At 42.1% G+C, this 11,990-nt stretch overlaps 1 pseudogene; it reads right to left on the reverse strand.

Moving 5' to 3' along the window:
- Nucleotides 1-6,955: 6,955 nt before the first annotated feature.
- LOC109255234 (proliferating cell nuclear antigen-like) lies at nucleotides 6,956-7,938 on the reverse strand (annotated as a pseudogene).
- Nucleotides 7,939-11,990: the final 4,052 nt, after the last annotated feature.

Below are 11,990 nucleotides of genomic sequence, written 5' to 3' on the forward strand. Positions count from 1 at the left end.
AAATCCTTATGTTATACACCTGAAACTAATATAATGTTACATGTGAAGTATATCTCAATAAAACATGATCAAAAGAAGGATAAGATTTGGGACATAAAAACCATATGAAGTTCAAATTTTAGTATTCATAAAGTTTCATCAGAACGTAGGCACACTTGCTTGTTTGCATATTGTCTACTGCTGCTTCCTTGCTCTAAGGGCATAACTGAGTCGCTGCAACAGACACCATATGTCCCACAAAGCCCAAAATATTTACTATCTGGCCCTTCACAGAAGAAGTTTGCCAGCCTCTGTTGGAAGCCACAGCGATTTTGAGGTTGGTTGTTACTGGAGCAAAAATGACTAATGTAGTCGAAATGAGTTTAAGGAGAGGGAAGGGAGTAGCTTCAGACAAGGGAGTGCCAGGCACCACCAAACTGCTCTGGATCCTTCCCATTTGCTGTCACTGTGGACCGGCAGCCCTTCTGAGCTTTTACCTTTCAACTCCTTAGCAGAAGCAGCATTGGGATAAGGTATCCTCTTAGCTTGTAATTCCTTAGCCTTGAGTATTTGGAGGAGAGGCTGGCAGAGAGAATGCTCACGTGCTGTAGTCGGTTCACCCCCATCTTTAATCCCCCAGCAGGAGTTGGCAGCGCCCCCATATTAGTCTTTCAGTACTGGCAGCCTGGGTTTTTGCTCTCCGCACTGCAGCCTGAACCTGTTGGAAATATTTTTATTTCTTTGGGCCCTACTCAAAGTTGTCAATCCTTTGGATTACTTGGTAGGTGGATCAGAGCAGTTGGAGAAGGTAGAGGGGAACACATGCATTCTGCTATGTTTTCCTAAATGGAAGAGAAAGAGTTGGGGTAAGAGCCAGGAATTTTGTGTACCCCACAGCCTATTTTATCTATGCTGTAGACAGTAAGGAGCAAGCATTACCAATGTTCCATTTTTGGATGCAGCAACTATAAATTACAGATGCTTTGTTACACCCTTGAACTAGGGGAGGGGTGTTGCAGCAAAAACCTGGCTCAGGTATGGAATTGTTATGAATATGAATATTATCTGCGGTGGGTGTCTTGATGCAAACTAGGTTGAAAATCTCTGGCCTGGAACTCTAAATGCAAACTACTTCAAGTGGCTCACGATATCTTTCATGTTCCTCACCATTCTCTCCTGCCTCCTGTTCCCCAGCTTCAGGAAGCTACCAGTATGTAATGTGCTTCCTCTTGCCTCTGGACATGCTTTCTCCCCTCCATCTGGATTATGCTACTCTGTACCTTCCTTCATTTGCCTGGGAAACTATTTTCCTTCAAGATTCAGTTCAGACATCATCCATCCTGTGAAGCCTTATGATATATCCCATGAGGTAGGTGTTCCTTCCTCTCTGCTTCTGCATGGCCCTAACAAGCATGTCCATCATTGTTCTTATGTGATGTTTTCATAGCTTTTCCTTTGTCCATTTCTTTCAACTACTGAAAGAAGGTACTATGATCATCTTCATGTGTGTGGCCTGATATCAGCTGGTATCAATCAAGGTCTCGTCAGGAGACAGAAAGCACACCATGAATTTAAGCATGGAAACTTTAGTATAGAGAATTCTATTTTTTTGAGAGAGAGTGAGAGAGTGGAGGAGAGAGGCAGAGGGAGAGAGAGAATCACAAGCAGGCTCCATGCCTGGTGTGGAGCCTGACACAGGGCTTGATCTCACAACTGTGAGATCATGACCTGAGCCGAAATCAAGAGTCAGACGCTTAACTGACTGAGCCATCCAGGCACCCCACTATAAAGAATTATTAATTGGGGAAAGGTATATATATATATATATATATATATATATATATATATATATATATATATATATACAAAATTTTTTTTATTTACTTATATAAAGAGATTTATTATAAGGAATTGGCTTACATGATTATGAAGGTTGTCAAGTCCAAATCTGCACTGCAGGTCAGAAGGTTCAAGACCCTGGGGCTCCTGGGTGGCTCAGTCAGTTAAGCGACCTACTCTTGATTTTGACTCAGGTCATAATCTTGCAGTTCGTGGGTTCGAGCCCCATGTTGGGCTCTGTCTGTGCTGATGGTGCAGAGCCTGCTTTGGATTCTCTCTCCCCCCACCCCCGCCCTCTCTCTCTCAAAAATAAATAAGCCTAAACAAAAGAAGAAGGAGGAGGAGCAGGAGGAGGTTTGAGACCTAGAAGAGCCAATGTTCCATTTCCAGTTCAAAGGCAGTCTGCTGGTAAAGTCCCTGTTACTCAGAAAGGCCAGTCTTTTTGTTCTTCAACTGATTGGATAAGCCCCACCTACATTATGGAGGGTAATCTGCTTTACCCAAAGTTCACCAATTTAAATGTTACTCTCATCAAAAAATACCCTCTAAGTTGATTCAACACATAAAATTAACTATCACAGGTGATTATCTACTAAAAGGGTAAAAGAGAACTTGAAAGAAAACAGGAATAACTAGTGGCAAAACAACAGACAAACAAAAAACAAGAGCGCTAGCAAGGAACAAAATTACAAGACCCTCCCATCTCTCCTGCCAAGAAGGAGATTTAGATGACTGATGATTTCTCTGCAGCTCACTGGATGATAAAGTTCACTGAGGTGCCACAGGCCTGAACTGGAGGGTCAGAGACCACCCACCTATAGGCCAGTATAACTTGCTGTAATGTAAGCACCACTCCCCTGGTTTAGGATCAAGAACAAAGATAAACCAGAGCCAGAGCCCCTGCCTCTGCTATTGCAGTGTCTCTCCAGTGCCCTCTATTAACAAGGACTAACATTGTTCCAGCTGACAAAGAAGACATGCTTACAGGGTCCTTCTCTTTTCACCAAAAAAGGGCAAAGAAGGGTAGACTTAGACAATAATGTGATAAATTGCTACACTTAAGGAACAAATGCGTGTTTTCTTTTTTAATTTTTTTTTAACGTTTATTCATTTTTGAGAGAGAGAGAGACAGAGCATGAGCGGGGGAGGGGCCGAGAGAGAGGGAGACACAGTATTCGAAGCAGGCTCCAGGCTCTGAGCTGACGGCACAGAGCCCCACATGAGGCTTGAACCCACAACCATGAGATCATGACCTGAGCTGAAGTCAGACGCTTAACTGACTGAGTCACCCAGGAGCCCCCAAATGAATGTTTTAATCACCAAGAACTGTAACTAAGTAGGAGGATCATGTGTTATCTGAGATAATCAAATGAGAAAAATTTATCAAAATTTAATAAGGAGGGGTGTGGGGCTTGTTACTGGAAGATAAAGGGGAAATAGGCTGTAAGACTCCTGGTGACCAGGGAGATCAGAGACTAACAGAGAGCTAAGAGGACAAGATGGGCCGATTCCTGTGATGTTTTACTAACTCTTTAACAAATGTGATTATGTTACCCTTATCCCAGAAGTAGAAACCTGTACTTCGTATGCTTATTATTCCAGTGACCATAAATCCATACCCATGCCACAATTCGGAACACATCATCACAATGAACTATTTTCCCAGTTTTGAATTTATTTCCCTAAGACTATTTACAAAGGAAATAAAAATTAAATCTCACTTTGTTTCATTTAATGTATTACTCCACCTAAAATAATATCTTATTTAAACATATCGGTTCAGGTAATATTAAGCTAGCATTTCCCTTTTTTATGCTTATTTATTTATTTTGAGAGAGGGAGCATGAGTGAATGAGCAGGGAGGGACAGAGAGAGACTGAGATGGGGGGGGGGGGGGGCTCGATCTCAGGAACCGTGAGATCATGACCTGAGCCGAAATCAAGAGTCGGTGGCTTAATTGGCTGAGCCACCCAGACGCCCCTAGGCTAACATTTCCATAATTCATTTTGTTTATCTCCCTACTATATTTGGCTACAAAATATTACACAAAGACTATCACATTTTGATTTTGTTGTTTTTTTTTAATTACACAAGCAATTTGTGAATGCAGTCTTGTAAAAGATTTAAGCAATGCAGAAGTATACATGGCTAAAAGTGAAAGTCTTCGCTTACCAAGATCGGTTGTGCTGGATCCCAATTATGCATTTCCCCAGATGTGCTCAGTGGTCTTTTCTCTCACCGTTATTGAAGGCCCCTGAAACGATTGCCTGGTAGTAAGTACATTCCTCTAGTCTGCAGGGAGGAGGCCTGTCATGCTCCTAAGGCAGAGGAGAAATTGCCTTGGTGCTCTACTGGTTTATCCTGGAGGGCTTACCATGGGGACTACTCCTGGCCCCCCATGTTGCTCATGGGCACGACCCATTCTTGCCTTGGGCCTCAGAATCACCTTTGGGGCTTATCTGTTGCTGCTAAGACACAATATTCCATACAACCTACTCAACACCCATGCTTGCCGACTGGCTGGCCAGGCTGGTTCCAGAAATGGGGGGAGAGTTGATGCCTTTGGGGGTGAATGCTTTGTCTAGTGAAATACAGCAATGAGCAGATAAATTCTTCTCCCTTCCTCCCCACCATGGACAGTTGAAAGATGCAGTAGGTTTATACAGCATCTCTGATGACCTCTCCTGAGACCAAATAATCACTGGTGCTTTTGCTATAAAGCTGGGCCAGCTCAGTGATTGATACATCTACATCTTTATTGTCTCCCTTCCCTGCCTTACTCTCTTTTGCCCCTCACTCCTGCTTCCCTAGAACTGCACTATCCCCGAAAGTGTTAGCACATAAGCTTTTGCCCTAGGCTTTGCTTTCTAGGGAACCAAGTTAAGATTCCAACCCGCTCATGCTACTCTCTTCCCCAAAGGTCACCATTGTTAATAGTTTAATACGTATCCTCTATTAATTCACTCACAGAAGTGAAGTTTTTGTTTTGCTTAGTTGTTTTACGTGCATATCATACTATACATCTCCTCTGAGGCTTGTTTTTTAACAATATGTTTTGGATATCTCTAATATTAGTATACACGTGTTCAATCTCATTTTTTCCAAATGTTATAAACATTTTCAATCATGCAACAAAGTTGGAAGAACTTTACAGTGAATGCCTGTGTACTCATGACCTAGACCCTACCATTAACATTTTCTTAGACTTGCTTTATTGCTTTATTTCATATCTGTCCATCCCTCACTTCCTTCACCCATTCATTTTCCTTTTTGATGGATGCAAAGTAAATTGCAGACATCAGTACACTTTCCCCTAAAAAAGCATCATACATATAATTAATTAGCATTTAAAGTTTGCGTACACATTTTCATTCAAGGTAAAATATATGTACAATGAGATGTACAAATCTTAAAGTCTACTTTTGCTGAGATTTTAAGATTTCATACATTTGTGTAATCAAACCCTCTGTGAAGACATAGAACATTATCATCACCCCAGCAAGTTCCCTCTTGCTCCCTTCCAGGTCAATTCCTGACCCTAATCTTCTATAGGCAGATAAGAAGAAATAAAATTTCTTCCAATTTTATTCCATAAAAGTTTAGTTTTACCTGTTGTAAAATTTCATATAAGTGGAATTATAAAACATGTGTTCTTTTGTGTAAGGGTTGTTTCATTTGGCATAACGTTTTTGAGATTCACCCATATTGTTACATGTAGTAGTGATTCCTTTGTATCATTGAATGATATTCCACTGCATGAATATAGAAGAGTTTATATATTTGTTCTCCTATTGATGGGCCCTTGATCTGTCTCCAGGTTGTGGCTATTATGAATATGCACATTTTTGTATATCTTTTTGTGTACATAACTTTTTTTTTATCTCAGTTTTTTGTTGTTGTTGTTTTTTTATGTTTATTCTTGAGACAAAGAGAATGAGCAGGGGAGGAGCAGAGAGAGAGGGAGACACAGAATCCAAAGCAGGCTCCAGGCTCTGAGCTGTCAGCCCAGAGCCCGACACAGGGCTTGAACCCACGACCCGTGAGATCCTGACCTGAGCCGAAGTCGGATGCTTAACTGACGGAGCCACCCAGGTGCCCCTGCACATAACTTTTTTGATGTTTGAAATTCAAATAACTTATTTAAATTGAAAACAATTCTTTTTAAAAAAATATTTATTCTGAGAGGGGCCCCTGGGTGGCTCAGTTGGTTAAGCGACCAACTTCGGCCTCAGGTCATGACCTCCCAGTTTGTGAGTTTGAGCCCCGCATCCGGCTCTGTGCTGACAGCTCAGAGCCTGGAGCCTACTTCAGATTCTGTGTTTCCCCCTCTCTCTACCCCTCCCCTGCTCATGCTCTGTGTCTCTCTGTCTCTCAATAATAAATAAACGTTAAAAAAAATTTTTTACAAATATTTATTCTGAGAGAGAGGAGAGGGAGAACAGACACACATGCGAGTGGGGGAGAGGCAGATAGAGAGAATCCTAAGTAGGCTCTGTGCTGTCTGCACAGAGCCCCACACAGGGCTGGATCTCACGAACCCTGAGATCATGACCTGAGCTGAAATCAAGAGTTGGATACTTAACCGACTGAGCCACCCAGGTGACCCTAAATTGGAAAAAAAATTCTTAAAACTGCATTTAGAGTCAAAACACTTTTGCTATGAAAATCATGAGTATTTCTAGGTAAGACAGAAATATCTCTAGGTTAACAAGATCAGATTTGACTTTGGACTTTGGACTGTTCTTTTTTTTTTTTAATTTTTTTTTAACGTTTATTTTTGAGACAGAGAGAGACAAAGCATGAACAGGGGAGGGTCAGAGAGAGGGAGACACAGAATCTGAAACAGGCTCCAGGCTCTGAGCTGTCAGCACAGAGCCTAATGCGGGGCTTGAACTCACGGACCGCGAGATCATGACCTGAGCCAAAGTCGGCCACTTAACCGACTGAGCCACCCAGGTGCCCCTTTGGACTGTTCTTAAAACAGATCATAAGGAATGGAAGAAAAATAGGGTATTTACAGAAAATATCTACGTATGCGCTCAGCAGTACAAATATGGTGACAGAAGAGACTTAAGTACATGTTGGCATCTAAGAAGTAATTTGCAAAGTGCTTAATTTCATTTTCTTAGATTTTAAGAATGCCTAAGATCCTCCTCCATCCTTGATCTTGGGAGCCAAATAGTACTTTAAATGTCCCATATCAGCAATGTTACATTCTACACCAAGGGATACATCTGCAGACATACTGGGTGTCACTGTAGGAGAGAGTGGAATGGCTTTGTAAAGAAGTTCAAGTACCAGTGCATAAAGAAGTTAGCCAAACCAGCTCATTCGTCTCTATGGTAACAGCTTCCTCCTCTTTATCGACATTCCTTGTTTGTGAAAACTTAGTATTTCTACTTCCTAGTACTCCATCTTTTGCACAAGAAATTACGACAACATCTCCAATATGACTGAGATCTCCCTATATACATGCACATTCACCAGAAGGCATATTTACTACAAAGCTATACTCCTGTTCTAGAATTCCAAGTTGTTCAACACCAAGCCATTACCTTCATTTCAGAATCTGAAACCTTTTCTTTTCTTTTTTAATTTTTTTAATGTCTGTTTATTTTTGAGAGAGAAAGAGAGAGACAGAGTGTGAGCCAGGGAGGGGCAGAGAGAGAGGGAGACACAGAATCCAAAGCAGGCTCCAGGCTCTCAGTGTCAGCACAGAGCCTGACCATGAGATCACGACCTGAGCCGAAGTCAGACACCCAAGCAACTGAACCACCCAGGCACCCCTGAAACCTTTTCTTGATTTGGAGTTTCAAATACTAGTGCCAGGGTGTCCGCATGATCTTCAGCTCTTAGTGAAATGATGTCTTCGTTGCCGGCACATTTTAGTATTTTGGACATGCTGGTGAGGTTCATGTCCATGGTCAAGTTGCGGTGGCAGGGACACATGTGGAAGCCCACAGGCAGGGTGAGCTGCATCAGGGAGACGTGGGAGGAATCTGTGCTCGGCAGGTTTACGCCGCTCCTGCTTCTGTCCCAGGGGGCCTCCTTGATGAGATCCTTAAGCACCCCCAGCACCTTCTGCAGGATGGAGCCCTGAACCAGGCGCTCCTGGAACATGGTGGCAGAGTCTCAAGGACACAGCTACAGGCGGAGGTAAGGGAGGAAGTCATAGCAGGCTTTGTCATCACGGGATAGGAGCGAGCTGGCAGACACAGGAGCGAAAGCCTGAGACCCAGGAAGATCACTGCACATAAATTCCTATTTCTCTTTGAGTAGATACCTAAGAACAGAATTGCTGGTTCATGGGGTAGGTGTATGTTTAGTTTCATAAGCAAATATCACACTATTTTCCAAAGTGGCTGTACCATTTTACACTTCCACAAACAACGTACAGAGTGCCCATTACTACCCATTCTTATCAACACTTAGTATTGTCAGTTTTATTCCTGTTAGGCATTGTGGTGGGTGTGTAGTGGCATGTCATTGTGGTGATCCCATTGTTTTTTACTTTTTTAGTGTTTACTTTTGAGAGAAACAGAGAGTGAGCAGGGGAGGGGCAGAGAGAGAGAGAGGGAGACACAGAATCCGAAGCAGGCTCCAGGCTCAGAGCTGTCAGCACAGAGCCCGATGTGGGCCCGAACTCATGAGCTGTGAGATCAGGACCTGAATGGAAGCCAGAGGCTTAACCAACTGAGCCACACAGACATTCCCCTCCCCGCCTTTTTTTGGTCTCATTGTTTTTAAGTGCTGCATAGTATTTCATGGTATATGTACACCATAACTTTATTGCCCATTCCCCTAACAAAGGTCATTAAAGTTGTTTCCAATTTTTCCTGATACAAACAATGATGCACCGACAGGTATCCGCTCACTCTTATGTCCAATTTGTAATGTGTCCACTTGGCTGGGCTGAATTATACTTCCCAGAATGTGCTTTCTTCTGTTTCCTTTAGAGCGGGTCATAGGGGAGATATGGGGGGATATTTGGAGGGCGGAAGGAAAGCAGCTGCCATTTTCTAGTTCATATACATAGTTGCTGATCTGCTGACTTACCTCCTTGGAGGTGAAGCAGCAGCTGGACTTGAACTTCTCAACCTTCCCCTGGGTCCTCCATCAGCTTCTGCAACCCCTGAGCCAAGCGCTTGTGTTTTGCTCCGTGACAAAGGGCCCCAGCTTCTGCAGGACACCTACATCAGCAAGACTGGAAGCAGTGAAAAGCTGGCGTGGGTTCCAGCCCATCTCCATGGGGTGCTAGCTCTTCCTTGGGTTCAGCCTGCTTCTGATCTCCCCGTTTACATCCATCTCCCTTCCCCATGGCTTTCCCACATTCCTCTAAAAGAGATTTCCTAGAATAAGAGGTGCTAGGTCAAAGGGTGTGCATATTTAAATTGCTAACATAGTGACAAATTGCCCTCCAAAAAATTACCAATTTGCACTCTCATAAATAGTGCATGAGGGTGCTCATTTTCCTGCAACTTCATCAGAACTGGATATTATGAATCATTTTAATTGTGGCCAATCTGGTTGGTTAGAAAAATAATAACCATCTATGGTTTTGATTTGTATCCCTGTTTACCAGTGAGGCTGAACATCTTTGCATATGCCATTGGGTGTTTTATTTATTTCTTCTTCTATAAGTTCCCCCACAGCCTTTTATTTTTTATTGAGATATTTGGGCTTCTTTTAAGGAGTTCTTTATGTGTTTTTGATATTCATCTTTTCTCTTTTCTTTGCCAAATATGTGACTCCATTCATTCTTATCTTTTAACTTTGTTTATAATATCTTTCACTCTACAAAAGATTTAATTTGATGTGGTGAAACCTATCCATCCTTTTCTTTTATGGTCTCTGGGTTTTATCCTCTTCCTTAGAAAAGACTTCCTCACATCAAGATTATAAAATATCATCCTTTATTTTTCTTTAATACTTTCATAACTATCTCATTATGTTTGGAATTCTAATTCATCTACATTTTATTTTAATGTGTAGGGTCTAATTTTTTCCCAATAAGTTATCCAGTTGTCCCAATGATGTTTATATAGTAAATCATCTTTACCTTCTGGGTTTAAAAAAAAAAACACTTTTATCATACATTAAACTTACATACAGTCAAGAGTCTTTTTCTGGTTATGGTATTCTGTTCCGTTCATCTATTATCCACTGATGTGCTAATACCATACTGCTTTTAATGACTGTAGCTTTGTGTTATACTTTACAGCGTTAATTTTCTTTGATTTTTTTTGAGAGAGAGAGAGAGGGTGCAAGTGATCGAGGGGCAGAGAGAGAGAGGGAAAGAGAAAGAATCCCATGAGGGACAAAAAGGGAGAAAGAGAGAATCCTAAGAGGGCCAGAGAGAGAGACAGAGGGAGATGGGGAGAGAGAGAGAGAAGTGGAGCTCACTGGAAGTGGGGCTCATGTTTTTGTTTATGTTTTTGTTTTTTTGTTTTATCTGAAGCAGGGCTCGTGCTCACCCAAAGCAAGGCTTGAGCTCACCCAAAGCGGGGCTTGAATTCATGAACTGTGAGATCATAATCTGAGCTGAAGTCAGATGCTTAACCAACTGAGCCACCCAGGCTCCCTACAGCATTACTTTTAAATGGAATAACCTTTTTATTAAGGCTCAATAAGGTACATTTCTTTCTCTGCCCATTTTGGTGCTCGTTGTTACACTGAAATTAAAATGTATAATTTCAGCGGCGCCTGGTTGGCTCAGCGGTGCCTTGGTTAAGCGTCATGATCTCACGGTCTGTGAGATTGAGCCCCGCATCCGGCTCCACGCTGGCAGCATGGATTCTCTCGCTCTCTCTCTCAATACATAAATAAATAAACGTTTTTAAAAAATTATAATTTCAGCAAAGTAACCTTGTACAAAAGCACCAGGAAAATGTTTACTATTGTCATTACTTCTTTGCATCAATCGTCTTTGGTTTATTGCCAGAATTGTGTGTTTTCCTACCAGTCTACAGTGAATGGGCTTAGGACTAAAGTCCCTTATGGGTTGGGTTTTCTAGGAAGCAGATGGTGAGACAAAATTGGGAACATAACAGAATTGGTGGGGAGTAACGCCTATGAAGGAAAGGAAGCAGAAGCATTGGGAACCTCCAGAGCGGTCATTGCCGGGTGGAGGAGTCCCGTGTTTTGGCCAGGCTTCTGGAAAGCTGAAGCAGTTGAAGGCACTAACAATCAGAGGCTGTCAGCCAGTTCTTTCATGAAGGGGGACTTCTGTAGCACATCTCTCCCTGTCTGACATCACCTTGCTCAGCTCCATGGTGGTGAACTTGGGAGGCCTTGTAGTCATTCAACAAACATTGAGTAAGCACCGCCTATGTACCAGGCACTAAGCTAGATACTTAGTGCTACAGAGATGACTGAGCTAGATACTAAGTGCTACAGAGATGACTGGAATATTCTCAGTGAGCTCTTTTTCTCAAATGAATCTCATTCCCTACAGAGACAGCTCACCATCCAGCAAAAGAAAAGCTAGCGCTACATGTGGAGTATTTTTTAAATTCATGAACTTTTATTCATCCATAATATAAGATGAAATATGCTAAGTGCAAAACATTCAAAAGCTCTAGAACCTAGCACCAGATCTGGCAAATAGCAGGCATTGAACAAGTATTGTTGACTGAAGGCCTGTGAGAATTCAGAGGAGGAGGAACTCATTTTTTTTTTTTTTTCTGGGGAGCAGGTGTTTGTCACCTATCAACCAGTCAACAATACAATGTTTAAAAATAAGTTACAATTGGGGCACCTGGGTGGCTCATTCAGTTGGGCATTCACCCCCAGTCTCAAGCTCAGATCATGATCTTAGGATCATGAGTTCAAGCCCTGTTTTGGGCTCTGTGCTGGGCGTAAAGCCTACTTAAACAAATAGGTAAAAATAAAAATAAGCTAAAATCGATTTGCTGCCGCAAAGATTCAATAAAACTCAGGAAGTAGACAAAGATTGCGTTTTTAATTAAGTCCTCCCATTCTCCTGCCTCCTCCAAGCCCACCCACCCTTAATTTTCTTTCCTTCCTCCTAATCATCATTGAAGCTCCTTCCCTAACTCAGGGTATCAGTCTCACTATTTCCACTCTAACACTTCACAATGATTTAAGAATGATTTTTAGAGGTGCCTGGATGGCTCGGTCCGTTATGTGTCTGACTCTTGATTTTGGCTCAG

This window comes from Panthera pardus, unplaced genomic scaffold (assembly GCF_024362965.1).
Source record: "Panthera pardus isolate Hobbes unplaced genomic scaffold, ASM2436296v1 HiC_scaffold_11, whole genome shotgun sequence".
NCBI lineage: Eukaryota > Metazoa > Chordata > Mammalia > Carnivora > Felidae > Panthera > Panthera pardus.